The 21,880-nt window shown below is 40.0% G+C and overlaps 1 protein-coding gene across 6 annotated transcripts in view; it reads right to left on the reverse strand.

The window, feature by feature from the left end:
• Positions 1-15,048, reverse strand: part of LOC143213078 (uncharacterized) — an 832,749-nt gene extending 817,701 nt beyond the window's left edge. For 3 of the 6 annotated variants that reach the window (XM_076432584.1, XM_076432580.1, XM_076432582.1), the window contains exon 1: positions 13,836-15,047. The gene's annotated coding sequence lies outside the window, so the exon portion shown is untranslated. Of the gene's footprint in view, positions 1-13,835 lie in introns of all 6 variants that reach the window. The other 3 variants (XM_076432581.1, XM_076432579.1, XM_076432583.1) reach the window with 2 other exon arrangements.
• Positions 15,049-21,880: the final 6,832 nt, after the last annotated feature.

Below are 21,880 nucleotides of genomic sequence, written 5' to 3' on the forward strand. Positions count from 1 at the left end.
ACATGGGGTGTATATGGCGAGTCAGCGGCTCGGAGTTTACACGGCGTGAAAGAACCAGGCATGTGTTTACCGAGATGATCGGATTGTTGCTTCGAAAACACTCCGCGTTGAAGTGGGTACGCGGCGGAATCTCCCCTATCCAAACTAATAGGCGCGGACGACAGTTTGAAAACTGGAACGGTGGTAAAAATTCATACTTCTCGACGTCGGTCAACGTTCGTGTTACAATTTACAATCAGGGACCAAAAATAACTGTTATTTAAAAATTTTCTACGATGAAGATCATTAATAAACAGTTGATTATTATTGAAATTGAAGACAATGTACACAAAGTGTAAAGAAAAAAATTCGAAGAACAAAATAATTAATTAACATCGATTTTTATATACTTTTTCGTGACAAATAACAGTTATTAGTGTCCAAAAAATTGGATCCTCCTCTGGAGGATCCTCTGGAGGCTCAAACCAGTTATCGGCGAGAGAAGATTTATTTCTTAGTTACTTATAATCATTATCTGTAACCAATACGAGAGAGAGAGATTTTAGATAGATCTTAAATACTTATTATTCCATGAATTTTTTCTTTTTGGTTGTAAGTTACAATGTACAATGAATCGTACAGTGAGGGCGGACAAGTTTACATCAATATAATACATTTTTATATGAAAATTTAACTATGCTGATGTTTTAGTATTTTTATAAAATATTTTATGAAGCATCTCAAAGTGCAAATTTACGTTTAACAACACTATAAATAACTGTGGCTCCAATAATTTCATCACCCACTGTAATTTAATTTCAACGCTCTTTGTACAATTAATTTTGGTAGTGATAATAATTTTTAAGAACTATGTTTTTTCTGTTCAAGGCAGTGTTTGAAAAAACATATTCAAAGTTCGAGGCTTTGCACAAATATGGTTCACGTAAATTTTCTTCAAATCCATTTAAAAAAATGTCAATGACCTTCGTGTGACCGCTACGCCGCAATACAATGCTAATGATTAGATTACGATGAAACCTGAACGAGAAATACTCGTTTAACGTGGCAATTTGTTTACCTTCTAATTGTCTGTATGCGAAAATATATTGTGAACAAATTAACACGCGTTAATGGTGTTCCTGGTTTAGTGTTTCGGGACGCAGGTCGAGATTTCAATAGCTTTTTCCCGCGCGCCAATAGTCTCGTGACAGTTTGTCGTTTCAATGGACATTTAGCTGGGGTTTTTTTATTGGTTCGATTTCGCCTGGATAAGACTGGGGATGTATCGGTTTTAGGGAAAGTAGATTAAATGGTTTTCGGTCGCGTTATTTGTTTGCACAAAGGTAAATGATTGGCGAAATGATAAGTTCGGGTTGTTTTTTGGACGTTAATGGATGGACGCGCGTCACAAAAATCATTCGGCAGCGGCGAGAGATGGAAATTCAGTTAACTTTTTAATGGATGTTGCGCCGTTTCAAATTTCATTTTTCAAACATTATCGCTGCTGGAAATGCACTCGACATTCTCGCGCCATATTTCGATGTATTGGAATACCAATGGGCAATTGGACGCATGAATAAAATATATGAGAACGCCCCCCCCCCCCGATTATTGCGTTATAATTTATTACTACTTACACGACGTAAAGTCTATTTAGAAAATAAAAGCAGAAGTAGCTAAAACAAATTCGTCAATTCTGTGCTAGAAAATTGATTCGGAAATAAGATCAGTGAAGTAATGCATCCTTTGTAGTCCAGTCAATGAATGCTCATAAGGGGGGTTTAGAAGGAAATGGAAGGAACACAATTTTTAACTTTGGGACTTTGTTTGGACTAGTTAGGAGGTAAACATACTAAAAGCCCCTACTCCTAGGAGGTGAGCGGGTTGCAGTGGGGTGCGTAGAACGTCCCCTTTTTCGGTTTTCCGCTTATATCTCGGAAACTATGCGTCCTAGCGATAAGACCATTCCATACAAAATTAAAGCTAATAAAATGTGCCATAAGATTGATTCGATTCAGTTTTTCGCTATGTCGCATAGTTATCGAGATATCCGCGCTCAAAGTTCACTACTTGTGCTGAATAGTTAGCTAGTGAAATAAGGCAAAAATTTCTTTTTCACAATTAGTGAACTTTGAGCGCGTATATCTCGGAAACTATGCGAGATAGCGAAAAACTGAATGCAGTCAATCTTATAGCACATTTTGTCACCTTTAATTTTGTATATAATGGTCTTATCGCTAGGACGCATAATTTCCGAGATATAAGCGGAAAATCGAAAAGGGGGACCTTCTACGTGCATTTGAAGTTGAAATTGAAAAATTGAAGTTGAATTTGAGAAATTGAAGTTGAAATTGAAATTGAAAGTAGAAAATGAAGTTTTGAAATTGAAGATAAAATCGAAAAAATTGAGGTTGAAATTGGAAAATTGAAGTTGAAATTGAAAAATTATATTTGAAATTGAAAAAGTGAAGTTGAAATTAAGAAATTGATGATGAAACTGAAAAATTGAAGTTGAAATTGAAAAATTGATGTTAGAATTGAAGTTGAAATTGAGAAATTGATGTTGAAACTGAAAAATGGAAGTGGAAACTGAAAAAGTGAAGTTGCAATTGAAATTGAAATTGGAGTGTTGAAATTGAAGTTGAAATGGAAACTGAAGTTGAAATTGAAATTGAAGCAAAAACCTCGAACAAATAATACCAAAGTGAACTTGGAGCGCGGATATCTCGGAAACTATGCCAGATAGCGAAAAACTGAATCGGATCAATCGTGTGGCACATCTCGTCAGCTTTAATTTTGTATAGAATGGTCTTATCGCTAGGACGTATAGTTTCCGAGATATAAGCGGAAAACCAAAAAAGGGGACCTTCAATGTGCCCCCTGCGCCCAGCTCACCTCCTAGGAGTGTGGACTTTTAGTATGTTTACCTTCTAACTAGTCCAAACAAAGTCCCAAAGTTAAAAATTGTGTGTTCCTTCCATTTCCCTCTACAACTTTTCGTTGACTGGACTATTGAGCATCTTTAAAAATCCGAAAGTGAACGGACCATTTCAAAATGGAGTAGCCCTCTCACTTTTGTAAAAGTTCATATTTTCTCGAAAAAGTCTAGTGACTTTTGGGCCACCCTGTATATTGTACTGAAGATTGTTTCCTCTGGTAACGAACTTTATCATTTCCTGGAAGCATTGGAGGTAGTGCGCGCATGTTCTTCCGTTATCTTTCTCTTATTTTCCAGTTATAATATTCATACGTCGACGTTATATCATCCGATTTCTGCAGGTACGTCAGCAATTTCTCATAACCTCGTTTCTGTATCCCATTGTGGCCGGCCAGAAAGAAAACGTTTTCATTCTCTTATTGCAACTTATTGCATTCGGCCGAGAACGTTACAACAAAGCCGCTCTTCCATTTGTAGTTCGGGAAAAGGCATTTTTCTATGAACCTTATGCGCCACTAAAAGCTCCATAAAATATGCGGACAGCTCTCCCTTCCCGTTCCATTCTTAAGTTATGGAGATTACCCTCCCTAAGTAACGTGCCTCCTTTCCGACGTAATTAGCGTAGTCTAATGCAGCCTTTTAAACACTTAATTCTTGTACATACCTTTCACACGGATGCATAAGGTTGTTCATTGATACTTTTTATACTTTGGGCTTACTGGTATTGAGAAAATATTGTGTTTACGGAGAAGGGTTGAACAGTTGCTCACACAATCTTTAGCAGGAATTGCAGTTGCCGTTTCATTGCTGCACAATTTTATTTTACTGATTATATGCAATTCATTGTTACAAGTCTTTTTAGCTGTAGAACATTTTTAACGAATTATTTTACACTGCTACTACTGTAATCCAGTAGATTTGTACCCGCGGCGGCTGCAGATCGAAGTTTCGATCCTGTAGGATCAATGGTTTAGGAGTTATGCTTGCTTAAAGTTGAGCAATCTGCAGTGTTTTTGACAGGTGAGGGCCCCGCCATATTGGTTTGTAGTGTCGCGCGCCGCTTACCGAGCAGAATAATAATTGGTTGGTTGGTTATTAGGTAAGCAGCTCGCGGTCGTCACTACAAACCAATATGGCTGCGCCCTTACTTGTCAAAAACACTGAGAAATGCTCAACTTTTTAAGCAAGCATAACTCCTGAACCATCGATCCTACAGGATCGAAACTTCGATCTTACTGGATTACATATCAAATAGGAGAAAGGCACAAATTTTGAGCCCGGTAAAGTAAACAGCAGCCTTATTATAAAACAAGGAACGTTCACTTCCCAAATCTTTGTCTAGGTGTTCCGAATCTTTCTATTCAAAGTCGTTTCAAGGTCTTAGTGTTGTATATCGTTGAATTCGCCTCGATGTCCACTACAACATTCCATTACAAAAAACACGTGTTAATCTAATCTAACTTTACGTAACGAGACTTTAAAGATGGATAGTACTTTCCGGTGGACCTAACGTATCGAAGCTATTCCGGGAAACAATGAACTTTGCTCAGGGAAGAGAAACAGAGGGATTCGTTATAGAGAAAAAGCTGATGAGAACCGTGCAGTAATATTTTTCGTACCCGGCCGGACTCACGGAAATAATCGAATACGAAAGTTGTTGAGCACACGGTGCTTCTCGATACGAATTGGCTAGTGTCCATTCATTTATTTTTTCCTCCACTTCTCGCGAACACGATTGTTGATGCACGGACTCCTATCGGTTCGCTATCGATTTGCTATTCATCAATTTACAGAAAATTATTGCACCGAACAAATAATAGTACTCCTGTGCTTACAAACAGATCAATAAATGCGTGTTTACCACCCGAGGATGTACAGCAGGGCGACAACAACGCGGTTGTAAAGACGTAATTGTTTGTCATTTCTATTACACCAATCATGTCCTTTAACGGTCGTCAATCCGCGATTATGGCGACCGCGATGTCACGTAGAATCCCAACTTTCGACAATAATCACCGAATGTCCGTGCAGCTTCTCTCATTATCGCTCACAATTCCGGATCCGTTGTTTTATTCGCTACATTTCACTCTGCATGATACAACTGCTTTGATTAAACGTCAAATTGCCTTGATTGCAACATAAATTGGGGCATTAGAATCGGCTATTAATCAGGGTGACGAGTAGCCACGTTCCCTCGTCACCACCACCCCCTTTGAACCAGTGTCGCCAGGTGAGGGGAGGGAGCGCGAATCGAGGGGAAAAAGTTACCCTCTCCCTGACAGCATATCGGACACGTGCAGCACAGTGACGAAACAAAACATAACATAAGTGACGAAATAGAAGGTCCGAGTTAAGTATGCTCTGCTTTCATATTTTCAATTTTATACGTTTACTCCGTCTGTGACCTTGAACGACCTTGAATAATCATGATCATCATCATTGAGAGTCACTGAATTCCCAATAAAAGGAACATCATCGTGGGGGTTTGAAAAGGGTGGTCTGGGTTAGGGATGCTGCTATAATATTTTTAATTTTATACGTTTAATGAATGTGACCTTGAGTAACCTTGAGTAATCATAGTCACTGTATTCCCAATGAAAGGAACCATTATCGTAGGGGTTTGAAAAGGGTGGTCTGGGTTAGGTATGCTGCTATAATATTTTTAATTTTATACGTTTAATGAATGTGACTCTATCGTTGAGAGTGTTCAAAAAGGGGTGGTCCCGTATAAAAAATGCGAAGGTGCAAGCATTAGGTGACTCACCGTCTATAATTTCGTTATAAAGTAAATAATAAATACGTGATTAACAATAATGAAAACCAAGAAAGTATAATTATGTTTACAGCAGTATCGTAGTAACACGAAACTTAATTAATTAATTTATAGTAATTAATTAATTAATTTATTTATTTATGGTAATTAATATATTAATTTATAGTAATGTTATTTGTAATTTGTAACTAACATAACATAAACATAATAGTGCAATAGTGAATTTCCTAACACCAATTGCAATATACGACCCTTAAAAAATTTTCTGTATGTATACTCAAAAACTTCATATCGTGAGTCATAATAATTTTAACAGAAATCGTTTAACGTTCTTATTGGTAAAAAAAGGATCCACCAATGTTAAGCAATTGAATATATTGCATCTTGAGAAGTTATAGTTTTTCTATAATATATTTTCGAAAGCGTCAGCTTTAATAATTTATGCTGATCGGTTATTCTCCTCGAAATTGTTCACAAAATCTGCATAATCAGGCGCGCGTTATTGACACGTTTCACCGGATTTAGAAAATAAAACACCGGAACACTTCGGTCTATCGCTCTTAACGTTCCATTAAAGTCCGGGGTGATATCCATTTCGATGCAAATCGTGTAATTACAGTCGATGATGAATGACGTTGATAGTGCAGAACAGAGACGCCGGATTGACGTCGGTGGACGCGTCAAGCCGAGACGCTTCATTTTTGAAAGTGGATGAAACAAATATCTGAATTGCACGCGTTCGACACGATTCCACGCGCATTTCAATTTATACCCCCCCCCCACCCCCCACCGCACCGCAGTCGACAAACTTTGATGTACCTATGAAACAGTAAATAATAAATGAAAATTAATTTGTACAATTTCGTTTGTAAATCAATTTTTTTACAGAAGTCATTCAAACGACGCCAGAAATGGATTATTTACCGTTTCTTATTTAAAAACGAAATTACTTTGATGTTTCTACCAAACAGTAAATAATAAATAAAAATTAATTTGTACAATTTCGTTTGTAAATCAATTTCTTTACAGAAGTCATTCAAACGACGCCAGAAATGGATTATTTGCCATTTCTTATTTAAACGCGAAATTACTTTGATGTTTCTACCAAATAGTAAATAATAAATAAAAATTAATTTGTGCAATTTCGTTCGTAAATCAATTTCTTATTTAAAAATGAAATTACTTTGATGTTCCTACGAAACAGTTGATAATAAATGAAAATTAGTTTGCACAATTTCCTTTGTAAATCAATTTTTTCAAGTAAGCAGAAGTCATTTAATTGTCGCTAGATTTCGATTACATATTCGATACATACATAGAAATAAAAATGTTGGAGGCAAATTCGCGCAGAAGTATAATCGAAAATTTTAGAATGAACATAAAATATAAAAAACTTGAACATTAGAAGGTTGCTGCCAACAAATTTTAATATTTTTCTCCACAATTCCGACCAATTATAATTTTTTCAAAAATTTTCACGTCATATATGTACTACACCAATTTTTCTAACTGCTCAGGCAAAAATTGAGGGGACTAGAATTATCCCTCTAGCAAGCGTCCAGACTTTGGGAACATATTTTTGTGGATTGTAGCTTATTTAATTAAAATTTATTGAGAAAATTTTATTTAATTTTGATTTGTCTATATGTATGTATAAAATTTATTTTAAAAATTTTATCTAAAACTTATTTTAAAAATTTTATCCAAATTTTATTTTAGTTTTATTTAAATTTTGTTCTAAAAAATTTTATCCAAATTTTGTTAATCTAACATTTACTTTTTTAAATTTACTTAAAAAAAGTTCTCGATTTTTTATACCTGTTACACGAGAACACCTCCTTAATTCGGTTTCTTCGGCTTTAAGTTTTCCATTAATCAGACCCCCGCGTTTTTTTTGCGCTGCGAAACCACCGGAGATCCACATGTTTACCGAGTACATCAGTGAACGAGGGTTTTGTTTTCCCATAGACGTGCTCTGTCCGCAATTTTGCATGATTTTTTCCTTTCTCCAGCTTGCAACTCGTTCCATCGAACCACCCCTGTGTATCCAGCCACGCACGCGCGCGTGCGCGACCACTTTTCGACGTTAATTAGAAATACTCATTCCCACGTGATCGGCGGCGGAAAGAGTTTAGCAACGTTGCGGCCGGGACTTTTTTTCCGAGCATTCGAAAAATTTCATTACCCTGCGAAATGAAATATCGAATTTTCCTGAACAGTCGTTTAGCTTGCCACGATCGAACGGATCAGCGAAATTTGTACCCATTCCTCGATATATACTGTGCTTTTTACAGATTATATGCGAATTTCGCGAACGCATAATACACGCCAGAAATGAATATAAAATATTGACCATTTTTTGCAATCTTCAATACGTGTATTTCCACTTGAAAATAAAATGAGAATGCTCACTCGATTCGGATTTAATTGAAAACGCTATTGTAACGTCTATAAATGGGTGATTTGTTGCTATTTTGGGTACCTTTCTAAAGAAAAAATTTTGTACTGTTCGTAAATAAAAAAAATTTCTTTTTCTATTAAGGTAATACAGTAAAGTCTTGATCTAAGAAAAACCGTCGGGTCCATGCTGTTTCTTAGATCCTGTAGTTCTATTATTTCTTTCAGTCTGAAAATGCCACAAACAAGTTGGTAAAAGTCCCATAAAAAATAATGAAAAATCAAGAAGCTGTGTAACTGGATTAGTAGTTAGATCAGAGCAACAATTTTATTCAAATAAACATTTCGATTAAAGTGGGAGTTTTCCAAGTGGGTTTTCAACCTACTTTATTCGAAATTTTTATTTACTGTACATAAAATTTTTGCTCAACTCTGCTGGCATTTCTTGATCGAAATGTTTTAGAAGAGTTGCATTCTAAAATCGAACATTTCATATGCAACAACTTAATAGATCGGAGTGGGTCGCCGCGATGTTCGTCAGACAATGGAATATTGCGTTGCGTCGTTAAAGGGAAACGGAAATGGGGTTAAAATTCGTCGGGGCCGGGCGACGCGACGGCCGACCCCGTGAATTTCAATTTCGCCACTTTTATCAGACCGTTTCACAGACGGTACACAGTAATCCGAGGACCACCTGCGTTGCACACGGTCGCCGCAGCAGATCATTCCCTGTCGACTTCCGATACGGACTGTCAAAACAAGCCTGGCCTCGGGGCTTCGTCCAGGTCCAATTACGAGTAATCAGTTTCCCCCGATGGCGTCTTTCAGCATGCATGGCTTTAATTAGAAGCTCGGATGTCGCTTTTCGTCCTCGATTATCAGCATCGACGAGAGTCGGCCTCGTGACCTCGCCTAATCGAAAGTGGAGGAAGGCTTCACCGCGCACTGCAAGACGCGGCGCGTCTGATATTATACACGCAGAAACGTGCGCGGAATCGCGAACCGTTCGAACGTTATGCAACGTTATTCTTCTAATTACCGGGCGGATGGATCATAATTATTACTTCTCTCGATTTTAATTGGATTCCGTTAAAGCAAATTGAATCGGGAAATCTGCATAAGTCAACTTCCGTGGATTTTCCGGTGATGCCGGGATGCATTTTTGAATAATGTCTGGGTAAATGAAAAGAATTTGTTCAATGGTGTTAACACCAGAGTTGGGCAAAAGTTTTATTTAAATAGAAATTTCGAATAAAGAGGGTTTTTTTCCAGGTGGGTTTTAAACCAACTTCACATTCGAAATTTTTATTTAAATACAATTTTTGCCCAACCCTGGTTAACACCAGGATAACTGTATCGATCGTCCTTTATTTTAATATTATTTCTTATTTATCATGAAATAATAATATGTGTATCCATTTTATGGAAGAACGATGTGTTGCGAATACAAAAATAAATTGGTGGCCCTCACAACCTAATACAACATAAGAGAATATTAAAAAATAAAATCAATAAAATTTTGTACGTATTACTGCGGTCGAGATAGAGCCATGTACCAATTACTGCGTACACATGACTGAGCATTAGAATACAAGACAAAATTGGTGGTCCTTATGCAAAATAAAGAATGTTTGCATTGATTGCAAGACACAGGAGCCAAATAACAATTTCATACTTCTTTTAATTATCTCATTAAGGTGAAACTAATACACTGGTGGTCTAAAATTTTTTTGACACCTCCATTGTTTTAAATTGTACAATACGTAGCCATTTCTGTCGTAAATTCATAAAATCCGCACTCTATTTGTTACATTCTAAATGAATAAACCTTTTATTAATTTTATCACCGTAGTATATAATAATATCGCTAAATTTTAAATAGTATTAGAAGTAAAATGGCGCGCTGAGAAATAGAAGTGACGAACGGACGATTCAGATTCATCCTCGTCGATTCGCCTGATTAAATGTTTAATGTCGCTGATGAGAATAGTCGACGAAGTAATTTCGTATTAAAATTCAAAAAATGGATAAGAAAGGGGTTATGTAAATGAAGGAAATGCAGAATGAAGTTTTCACAGAATACCAGATGAGACCGTTGAAAAGTAATAAGAGTTGCGTGGACTTTAAATAACGTGAATTTCGAAAATTGACCGAGCATTTCGACCGCGTGATAATTGATTTCGAGGAATTTCGGACATCCGAAGAATTCCACGACGATCGGCTAGCATTATTCAAGATGTTGGGTCGAATGGAGCAATTCGTGACAAGTCTCGCTATTAAATATCTTACTATGTAGAAGTCTCCGGAGCCCAACGAGACCTCGTAGAAATTATGGGTAATTCAGACCACCGAAATTCCGAAAGTTTCCCAAGGAAGACTTGCATTATTTACTAATTAATTCCGAGGAGCTCATGGCAGCCTTATTAACCCTTATGTGGGCACTCAGACACCGATGTACTCACTTACAATGTAAGTTGCAAGTTTCGACAACAAATGTTCGCAATTATCGCGTGCGTAACACAATGCTTTTAGGTTGAAAGATAATCCCCGGAAATTTCAAGTCGCTAAATCCTTATTAAAGGGTACACACCCTTAGCTTTATCATATTTTTCTCGGTTGTAAATCGACTGCGGATCTTTATGCAAAATAAAAATGTTGTGCATTAATTTTAAGATGGAGGGGCCACATAAAAAATTCTTTCATCCCTTAATAATTTTAATACGTGGTAAATAGTAAATTCATGTTTCTAAACTCTCTTAATTTTTATTCTATTTTAAGTTGTACCTTCGCATTTTTACCATAATTGCATAAAATCCGCAGTCTAATTGCAAATTAAGATATTGAGATGAAATAAAAACGGAAATACACTCAAAGGTACCGGCTGCATTTCATATATTTTTTTCACAATTTTGTGCACATTATTAAGGGTAGAAAAAAATTCAATTTACCAAGGGCGAAGGGTGCAAGCAACCCTGCCAAAAAATTCAAGAACAATGTTTCTGGTATATTGTATATAGGTAACAGAACGTTCTTGAATTTTTTGGTAGGTGTCACTCGAAGGGTTGCTTATAACCCCACCCCTAAAAAAACAATATTTAATTCCAAAGACACAAAAACATTCAGATTCATTAGTTTGATTACTTTTTTTTATCAGTTTTATTATTAATAAATCATTGCGTACATTACGTACAGTATTTCAGCGAGTATTTTAAATTATAAATTATTTGTTAACGATCTATCTATTATTTGGATCATCTGCAATATGGAGATTGATCAGAAGATAATTAATTCACGAAACCTCTGTGCCTTATTCAATTATGTATTTACAATGTAAATGTAATCCAGCAGCCCAACGACGTAGACAAGTTGGATAAGTACATGAGGGTTAAGAGACGTGATTATGGTAGAAGGTCGATTATCTGAACGTCGCTTAACGGAAGCGTCTATTATCTCAACATCGGTTAGGGCCGATTATCGGAACACGGAATGAATCATGAGTCTAAACGATGTATCAATAATCATGTTCCTACTACTTCTTACTATAGATATGCTATAGTTTAATGTACTTGTTTGAATAATAAGGGAAGTTATCAAACCCGTAATTTCAAAAAACTATGAAACTTTGCACACGAGTAGAGTCTTATACATCTGTCTAATACAGCCCTATTTTTTCGTGCTACTTCTCGCATTAAAGGGGTGAAATCAACCCTTGGGAAAATGTCAATATTTTCCTGAAATATTTCGAAAACAACAAATGATATTTTCAAACAGTTGAAATGAAAGTTGCATGGTATTGTTGTGTCTATACCAAACTGTGTGAAAACAAAATTTTTTTCAACTGCATTTCTAAAAAAAAAAATAAAAAAATGCATTTAAAAAAAAAATTTTTACACAGTTTGGTAGACACAACAATATCACGCAACTGTCGTTTCAACTGTTTGTTTTAATATCATTTGTTGCGCTCGAGATATTCTACGAAAAAGAAAACATTGAAATTTTTTTAAGGACTGATCTCACCCCTTCAATGAGAGAATAATAATGCTGCTAAATAATTAATATTTTTCTATAAAATTTTTACAGAGAATAGATCAAGACTTGAGAAATCAATAAATCAGAATTGAATCGAATAAATTCCACAGTGTCCACTTTTGCACGGAACTGTACACGTTATTTACACCATCAGAATAAGTTATGTGACAGTTTAATTGATAATGAGGCTAAATTGCGACCGATTGTTTTCGGAAAATTTGGCACAGAATATATCTGGATTTACAAAGTGTCACTGAAACGACTCGTTGCAAATAGATGAGAATAAATCCGGACAAGAAATTATGTATGATGTTAGTATTGCATCAGCCGCTTTAAATATGACGAGCATATGAAGACACGGTCACCAGCTGTCACATTTCGGAGGACATTGCCAAATCGCGCCCAACGATTTGTGACGCGAGCAACATGGAAATGTCCATCGGCCATCTTGTGTAATGTCTCAAATATCAATTTGAAATAACACAACATGAAATATTTAACTTGGACAAAACGCAACAAGATGACAATTCCTGAAGGACATCGAACTTCGTCATCTAATGTACACCACATTGAATCATCACGGTTGCACATGGTCTTCACTAATAACCTGAGAAGACATGGCCTAGATAATTCAGTGACATCGATGATCGACAATGACAGCTCTACGTCAACCCTAGACTAGGGTCCCTAGTGATGAATCAAACGAGCGAAGAAAAGTGTCTGCAAGGTAGCAACCCCCAAACCTCGTGGTGTGTGTCTAATTGAACGCATGAATGGTTTGAAAGGTGATTCGCGGGAGCAAGAGTGTTCCCACCCTGGTGCACGCGAGTCCGACATATCGGAGGCAAGGCTAAGGGGAGGGGGGGATGCTAGCCGCTGGAAGTTAGGGCCGAAATCAGGCTGAAATTCCCATTGATCGGTCGGGAAACTTTCGTCGGTTGCCTTTGCTTGTCGTAGCGCGATATTAAATCGACAATTACGGCGGTCGGCTCGCCGCGAGATGAATTCCTCGGCACGCGGGCTCTCGTGGCAAATTCAATTCGCGTTTTTCATTCGATCCTTTGAGCTCGCAGCAGCCGGCTTTCATAAATATTAAAACGGAACACAGGTCTGCGTAGCGGCGCGCTGCAACCTGGACCGTTCCTCCGCCTGTCATTTAATATTCCCGGTCGCGTGTGTAGCATTGCGCCAATGAAGCACGGTTTGAAAGGGATTCTGGTCTAGCCGACGACCTCGGAGGCCTGCGCCAAGAACCCGTGGGGCGATTAACGCGCCGAAGAACCCGACCGTGAGACGACACGCTCTCCTTTTGCGGGCACAGATCATCATCGTCGGTGAATGGAAAACCGCCGCGAACCGTGGACCACACCTGGACCGGTTACATAACGGGATCTACGGACGCGCAGGACTGAGGATCTCTGAAAAACTGACGATCCCGGGCGAAGATTAATGAACGAACGAGGACACTCGAGATAGCGACCAACCATTCTTATCACCAGCCGAAGAAGAGGTCCGAAATCTTTCTGGACCATCAACAGAGACTTCGAGCGTCTATAAATCCTGTTGGCTCCTTCGGTGTCCCGAAGACTTCGATGCTGAAGGAATCGAACTCTCTCCCAGGTCAAGATTACTCTCCTTTGAACGTCGCGAATGAGCACGACACACCGCTAGCCCGAACATCATGTGATTCTTATCGGCGACGGCGATCGTGCAACTTACCAGGCTGGTTATGAGGGCTTGATTCACGTGCTCGCCCCAGTGACGTGGGGGCCAGGAGTCCGCGTCGCTTAAAGCCGCACAGCGTAATCCGAAAAGGTACGTTGGCGCGAACAATCGCACGAGGCTGCGCTCTCTCGCGGAATGCGTTTCGATGCGCTCGTTGCAGAACCTGTTGGCGGGTTACACATGTAAGAGGTTTCACTGGCACGCACACTTCACTGGCAAATTTATTATTCCACTGGGAGCACAAGATTTATCCGCGGAGACTCCGCGTTTCCACCCACTCGGAGCCCGACGTCGACGACGATCACGCGTTTCGCGGACACACCTTTTCACGAAATCAACTCCCCGACGGTGCCGATCGGCCACCAATTAACCAGCCGATTCAGCGTGCTCGTTATCTACCAGCGCCGCCGGTTAATTACACCTCGTGTATCGCGGTGCCGCGCGTTTATTCGCCGTTAATTTAATCCTGGCTTCGAACTCGCGACACGGACTCGGGGGCCCAGCTCGACGGAAACGATGTCCTCCTCGACGGAAACGATAGCCACGTGACAATGTTTGCCGACGATCTCCTTTCGATCCCTATCCAATCATCGGACCCCCACAGTGTCGGACCGAGAGCTATATTGTCGACGTGTGCACACCACCCTGTTCTCCGTTCCGCGGCAACCCCTAAACGGACCGGTGTCCTGAACGTCCGTGAACCTAACCCCGAACCTGGACGACACCGGTGTGTCTCGCGTCGGCAACGCTTGACCACGTGTTCCAAAGGACGTATGCTCCTTCGGCGGCTCCTCCTCCGTCTGCTAGCGCGGCGATGATGATCGCGTGCACGCGTCGCTCACGAGACGCACCAGGCAACGACCCGTAACACACTGTTCACAAACACCGAATGTCAACGTTAGGGTGACTCGTTCACGGCACCAACCACTCCGCGCACCGGACTTGAACACGGGCAGATTCACCTGGACCCGAGAGAACCCTTGGCTGGACACTTGGCGATATCACGGGGAGAAAAAAAGTTCGCGACGGGACACCCACAGCGAACTCGACGCAGCGTCGCTCGCTCCGAAACGAACGACGCCCTGTTGTCGTCGCGGCACGGGGTGAACGCACGACTTTGCGGATGACGATCCGCGCCCTCCACCACCCAGAAACTACCTTCCGTCGCTGCTGCCGCCGCCACCGCCACCACTACCACCACCACTACCACCGCCTCCTCCGCCACCACCACCGTCCGCGTCACCCACCTCCACCGCTTTCACAACCACCTCTACTTTCTCCACCAACACCACCCTCCAACCAGCACATCGACGCTGCGCGGCGGCGGATACTCCTCTCTCTCTCTCTTTCTCTCTGTATGTGTGTTGCGAATATTAGTAATACCCCGGAGCTCGGGTTGGGAAATCCTGTCACGCTACTACTACCGCCCTACTAGATACCAGCTAGTGTCCATTCGCTCCGTAGCAATATCAACGGCGACATTAACACTAATCCTCGACTCGTGTAGACTCCCTTACAGAATAACAAGGTCGGCCGGATTATGTAACGAAGTGTTGCTACAGGTACGCGCCCGGCGTTTCAGTCGCCCCTGTGTTCGCCGTGATTGGGGATTTCATGATACTCTTTAGCACTCTACAGGTACCGGCGCCACGGCTGTTTGATCGCGATCGGGGATCTCTCTCTTTCTCTCTCTCTCTCGAACCGGCCGGACCGATTAATAATCGAGCAGCTGCGTAGATGTTATTTCGGTAGAGATCGTCTGGAGATGTTTCTAGCATTATCAGTGCTCCATGCGCTATCGCCAGCCTTGCTCTTACCAATACCAGCCGTCGCCGACGTCTAAACGCGGTTATCGCACACACACTCTCTGGCCAAGTTTCTATATACGTATAAGTACCCGTCTGCCGTACATCTACGCCTACAACGGCGTAGATTTTACGGACACAGAGAAGAGCTCTCCCTCGTGGGTACGTGCACATCCTGGCACACGATTCTCTCAGAGGCAGTGGTTCTCCTCGCGCAGGTCAGACCTCCCAGTGACGGTTGACAAGAATCGGTGGTGGATGGGTAGAGGGTGGGGAGAGGGAGAGGTTCTCTCGCGAAGGGTGCATCCTGCTCTCTCCCTTGGCAGTTCTCTTGGTGTGTTTACGGGGCGTCTCGACGCGGGCGCCACCACGGGGTTGGGTGGTCACGGTTGGAAGTTCCGACGTCGATCGAATCCCCAATTGGGTGGGAGATGTGGGCACCTAGGGGTGCGTCGGGGGGCACGGGGACGGCTCCGGCTCTCGAGGTTAGGGGAAAACTCTGAACCCTCCGTACTAGCAGGCCACCCTCCACGGAGCTCCGATAACAGCGTTGCCGCGGCTACGTACGCCTTTGTGAATGGAGACAAAACCGAAACGATCCTTCGCGAGAGAAGGTCGACATCTTCCGCGGGTTCCCAGCCGACTCTTACCGTTCAATGGCCACTTGGTCATCGTAATGACCCAATTGCGATCCCGGTCCGCTCTTCTCATCCGTCGCTTAATAACAAGCGCACGTTAACCTTGCTCGAGCTCCGTAGATCAGCGATCCCGCGATCATGATCTTGTGCCAGATCAATTCGTCATCAAGTTGGGGATAAAATTAAGTGTACACTCTTAGAAATCGCAGGACTTTTCTCAAATTGGTCCAAAGGACTTGAATCTTTCTAACCCTTTGCACTCGAGGACTTTTTCGCTCGGACGAAACTAGCAACTCGCTACGATTTTGGCTATATCAGGCAAGTGTTTTACAGGTAGTTTAAAATGATTTTATACTCGATCAAACGTATACGAATAATAAAATGTCGATAATTTATTTATTTCTACGTTTTGTGCAAAACAAAATCTGTTAAATATTACTCTCTGTAATTGGTTCTTGTTTGATATTTTACAAAACAATGTCCAAGATGCATCCTCGGTTTGTCGGGTCACGTATCACAATAATTTGAGGTTTCACGTCTACCGCCAGGCATACTTCGGTCAGAGCAGACCTTGGAACCCCTCTTTACCCCTTTCAGAACGACATGGAGCTTTTTCCATGGAAATGATCTATAGTATGTCAAAAAAAAAAATTTTTTTTGGCGCGTGATATTGGATAAACAACAATTTTCTTGAAATTGTGCAAGTTTAACGATTTTTTTCAAGGTTAAAAAACGTTCGTACCATAAACTCTCTATTTTTCCGACATTCTGCAATGTTTCAGCTTCAATTTTAAAAAAATCATCGCTCCATCTCATTTCTATCGAAAGTTTTTTGATTTTGACACAGAATCCATCGGTTTGTAAATTGTTAACATGTTAGGTCCACTACTTTGCTAAAATCAGGAATGTGGTAAATTCGATACACAGTCAGGGACAAAATGAAATGGACAATCTTAAAAATCGCAGAACTTTTCTCAAATTGGTCCAAAGGGCTTGAATCTTTTTAACATGTTGGATCGACTACTTTGCTAGAGAATGAGTTAACAAAAATTTGTTTGGATGGCAATTGGTAGGAATCATATAAGATCTTAAAAATTATGTTTTCTCTCTGCGGACGCTTATGCATTTATGGCTGAATTTAGTACGATTCTTATTTATCTCAGAACTACAAAGACTGCTACCATTGAAAATAAGATTTCACATGATTCCACTTTCTTAGGATTTGCCTGCTTGAAGTAAGAAGATTGTCTAGTAAGAACATTTTTATTCTTAAACAGACTGGTCACCTGGGGGGTTAAGCCTTCGTGAATGGAGACAAAACCGACACGATCCTTCGCGGAAGAAGGTCATCTTCCGCGAGATCCGTACTTTTCCCTTCAATGGCCACTTGGTCATCGTAATGGGCCAATTGCGTTCGTCCCCACTAGCCGCTTAATAATGAGCGAACATTAACCTTGCTCGAATTCGATCACGTCGGTATTTCGATGGTCCCCAGACTCGCGACACGTTATCAGTGTGCAAATAAATCGGTCCGCTGTTCTTGTTCTCCTCCTCTTGTTTGCAGCTTGATGGCAGGTTTTATTGGAGTTCGACTCACTTCGTTTCCTGAGAATGATACGTACCCTCGCCGTCCGCTTTTCGAGGATTTTATTGTGGGTGGTGCTCGGCTGTGGTACTCAAATGTGCAGGGCGCTTCGGCTTGTTGACCAATTATTTTGTTGATAAACCGCGGATTCTTGTGCATTTTTGCCGTACAGGTACAAAAGATTTTTGGGGAAAGTGTTGAATTCGACCGAAATTATTGTTTTCGTTTATTGAACATTAAAATGTGCTTTTTTGTGAAAAATATTTAACTTTTATTTGTGTTTGCAGTTATACTGTCATAATTAGACAGCGGATCTTTATGCATCTATGACAAAAATGAGTAGGTGTAATTAAAAACAATAAAAACTTGCAAGAATTTAAAAATACTGTTACATTATCTTGAACCTATTAAACATATTGAGACAGAAAATAAATTTCTACTTCATTCCAGTATGTTGCAATTCAGGTAGCAAATTTTTATCTTGCATAAAGATCCGCTGTCTAGTCATAATACACACAAACACGTGTATAATATAGGTACAGGATACTGTACAAATTGTTTACATTTATTTTATGCAAAATAAAAATTGTCTGGATTCGTTTTATTTCAGGTGAGAAAGACAGAATCTGTGGAAATTTCCAAGAGAAATTTGTTTACATTTAGCTAATGTTTCTGTCTACAACAATTTTCAATTTTCAATTTTCAATTTTCAATTTTCAATTTTCATGGTATTTTAGAGAAAAATGTCAGGTGATGAAAAATTTGAAAACTCGAATTTTCTAACATAATATCAGTGTGTTGTAAAGATTAATGTATCGTTTGACAAACTCCTGACGAAGAACGATTTCTTTGTTTGAGGACAGCAGCTCGATAAATTTCTGTTATCAACTTCGAACGATTCCTGAAACGAGAACTCCGGCACGGTTACCAATATCTCGGACCGTTCACATCGCACAGAATGAAAAGATGGAGTACAACGCGTAACTAGTATAGCTGCTGTATAATTCATGAAAAAAATAAAAAAAAGAACAGCATCGCGAGGTCGCTCGATCGTAACAGCGCAGCGTTCCCTTTGAAAAGCAAACTGCGCCATAATTCTGGTACGTAAACGGTCGGGCAAAATATTTTTACAGCGCACAAACAGATTATATATCGTTCGAAGTACGCGGACGTAAAGCAATTTCTGAAGGAACGTAAGAAAACGACATTTGTCAATATAGTGCTTACAATTGAACGAAATAAAAACCAATTTTTAACTTCGGGGCTCGGCAATTTCGCAAATAGTCATTTCAATGGACAGGAAATAATTTATCTATTTCGAAGATACCATAATCGTTCTATCGTCAGTACACATATTATCGATGACCTTGAGAAAAGTGTACGATTTATGCAGAATAAAATGTTCTTATACAAATCATTTTAATTCATTGAAAACAACGTCTCCGTACTTTCACGGTTTGCAAATGTTTACACTGTTTTAAATTTCACCGACTGATTTTCGTCATGAATGCGTAAAATCCGATGTGCAATGAATATCTGACGAATTTTGAATAATTAAAATAAAGAAACGAAGACCTCCGACGTTTTATGGACTTTAATTAATTTATGGATTAATATTAGACGGTTATTTCTGTTTTAGAGATCTCAGGGTCACATTCAGTTTTTTCAACGGGACTACCCCTTCTTAAACGCTTATGATGACAGTCCCTTTCAACAGGAATTCAGTGACTATAATTAGCCAAGGCCATTCAAAGTCACTTAAGAGAAAATAAATTAAACAGAAATGTTTGGTTACTTGAGTTAACCTGAGTTAATTGGGTAGGCCTCCAAACAATGTTAGCCCAGGGCCTACGATGACAACAGTCCTGGGGTTAGTTCATTCAAAGACACACAGGCAGAGGAAACGTGAGAAAAAATAAATGATACAAAATTTTTGGTACTTGAGTTAACCTGGGTTAATTGTGGCTAGGCCCCAGGCTAGTGTTAGCCCAGGGCCCCGAGACCACCGGTCCGCCGCTGTGTACAGCACACTTGGCTGACTGCGTGCGAGTGTAGCTTAACTTTCTATCGCAACTAACAAACTTGCTATCGATCGTAAACTTCGGGCGCACAGTCGAAGACAAGCATTTCCGCTGGTACAGTAGGCCCCAGAAAAAACATCGGTGGATTGATGAATTAATGAAAGAGAAGAATGCGCCGGGTCCTCTGACGACAGAGGGAATCAGGCATTGTGATCACGCTCCTCTTTGTTTAATTGTTCTTTGTTTATTCATTCATTCGCTCTTTTCAAGTTTTCCTGGTAATGGACGCGCACGGGCTGAGAGTGTGTCAGTGGAACAGGTCGATGTTCCGTCCGCCGGCGCAGAATTCAATCCATAGTTCGCAGCAATAATAGAAAAAAAAAGATTCCGTTTGCTTGGCAGCTGGTATGATGAGCCAGAAGGAGGATTCATTTCCACCGGGCGACCTGTATGCCAAGTTTCGCGTGTTTGGCTCAACTACCCAACGCGATCCATCATTCTCCACGCGCCCTGGTTTATCTTTCCCCAAGCCCCATTATCCCGTTATGATCGAGTTCCTAACATATTTTTAGGGAACAAGAGCGCACCACAGCTGGTCAGTCGCAGAGCCCTTGAAAATGATTCCGAGTCTGATAACCGTGTATACGTCAAACTTCCCCCATAATAACACGAGAATTATCATTGAGCAACGCTTTTTCTCGTTTCACCAACTGCATTTCCAATTTCAGCAATGTCCCATTCTAAGTCAATTCTCGGTTCTGCGTTGCGACATAGATCGAAATAGGACACTATATCTTTTTTGCGAAATATTTATGTTTAGGTGGAGGCTCATTTATTTTATATTTGTAGTAATATCTCAGAAGAACAAAACAATAAATGTACCTATTACTACGGGTGAGATTAAAATACGTAAAAATAAATATTTCGCCCTGAATTCTGTACTAAAATTCTACGTGTACAGTAAATTCCCAATCTAAGTCAATTCTCGGTGCTGCGTTGTAACATAGATAGGAACAGGATACTATATTTTTTTGCGAAATATTTATGTTTAGGTGGAGGCTCATTTATTTTATATTTGTAGTAATATCTCAGAAGAATAAAATAATAAATGTACCTATTACTGCGGGTGAGATTAAAATACGTAAGAATAAATATTTCGCCCTGAATTTTGTACTAAAATTCTACTTGTACAGTGAAGTCCCAACCTAAGTCAATTCTCGGTTCTGCGTTGCGACATAGATCGGAACAGGACACTATTCTTCTGTGGCTTCGTCGACCGCGTCGAACGTAGAAAAGCACAGCGAAAAAGTGATGTCTATTTACTCGAAATCAAAAACAATTTAATCAGAAATGTAAACTCCAGCAGGACCTACGCATTTATTCCATCTCTCGGTCAGCTAGCGAATCCCATTTCTATAAAATTCGGTTCCGAGTCGATGCAGTCCGTGATGCATTTTTCGACCTCTTCATACGTTTTCAAGTGGGAATCCACTAAATGGTGTTGGAAGGATCGGAACAAGTGAAAGCCCGATGGAGTCAGGTTTGGCGAATTCGCCGGATGTGGCAAAATTTCCTGGCTCAACGAATCAAGAGTACCTTCAGTCGTTTTTGCTTTATAACCGGTATAAGCTTTGCGAAACTCATCGATTCTTCAACTTTAGCCAGCTTTAGCAACCATAGTAGTTTGTTGAGTAATTGTGTTTTTGTAAAAAAGTATTTGAGAGAATTGTTTCAAATAAGATTTTGTTTTCGAGGCTCGTAAGGTTGTCGTGCATCAGTATTTATAAGAAGTAGAATCGGCAAGCCATGATCAGACCCGCCAGTCGGTTCCAATTCAATAGTAAAAGTACTCGATGAATCTTTAAATTCGATTCTCTCGGCGACAAAACCTCCAACACCAAAATCTTGTTCTACGTTGTCGACTTGTTTTTATGTAGAAATATTTAACTTTCGAATGTTTACAGACGTTTTTGTGAAAACATTTTTTTAC

Source organism: Lasioglossum baleicum, chromosome 10, assembly GCF_051020765.1.
Source record: "Lasioglossum baleicum chromosome 10, iyLasBale1, whole genome shotgun sequence".
NCBI lineage: Eukaryota > Metazoa > Arthropoda > Insecta > Hymenoptera > Halictidae > Lasioglossum > Lasioglossum baleicum.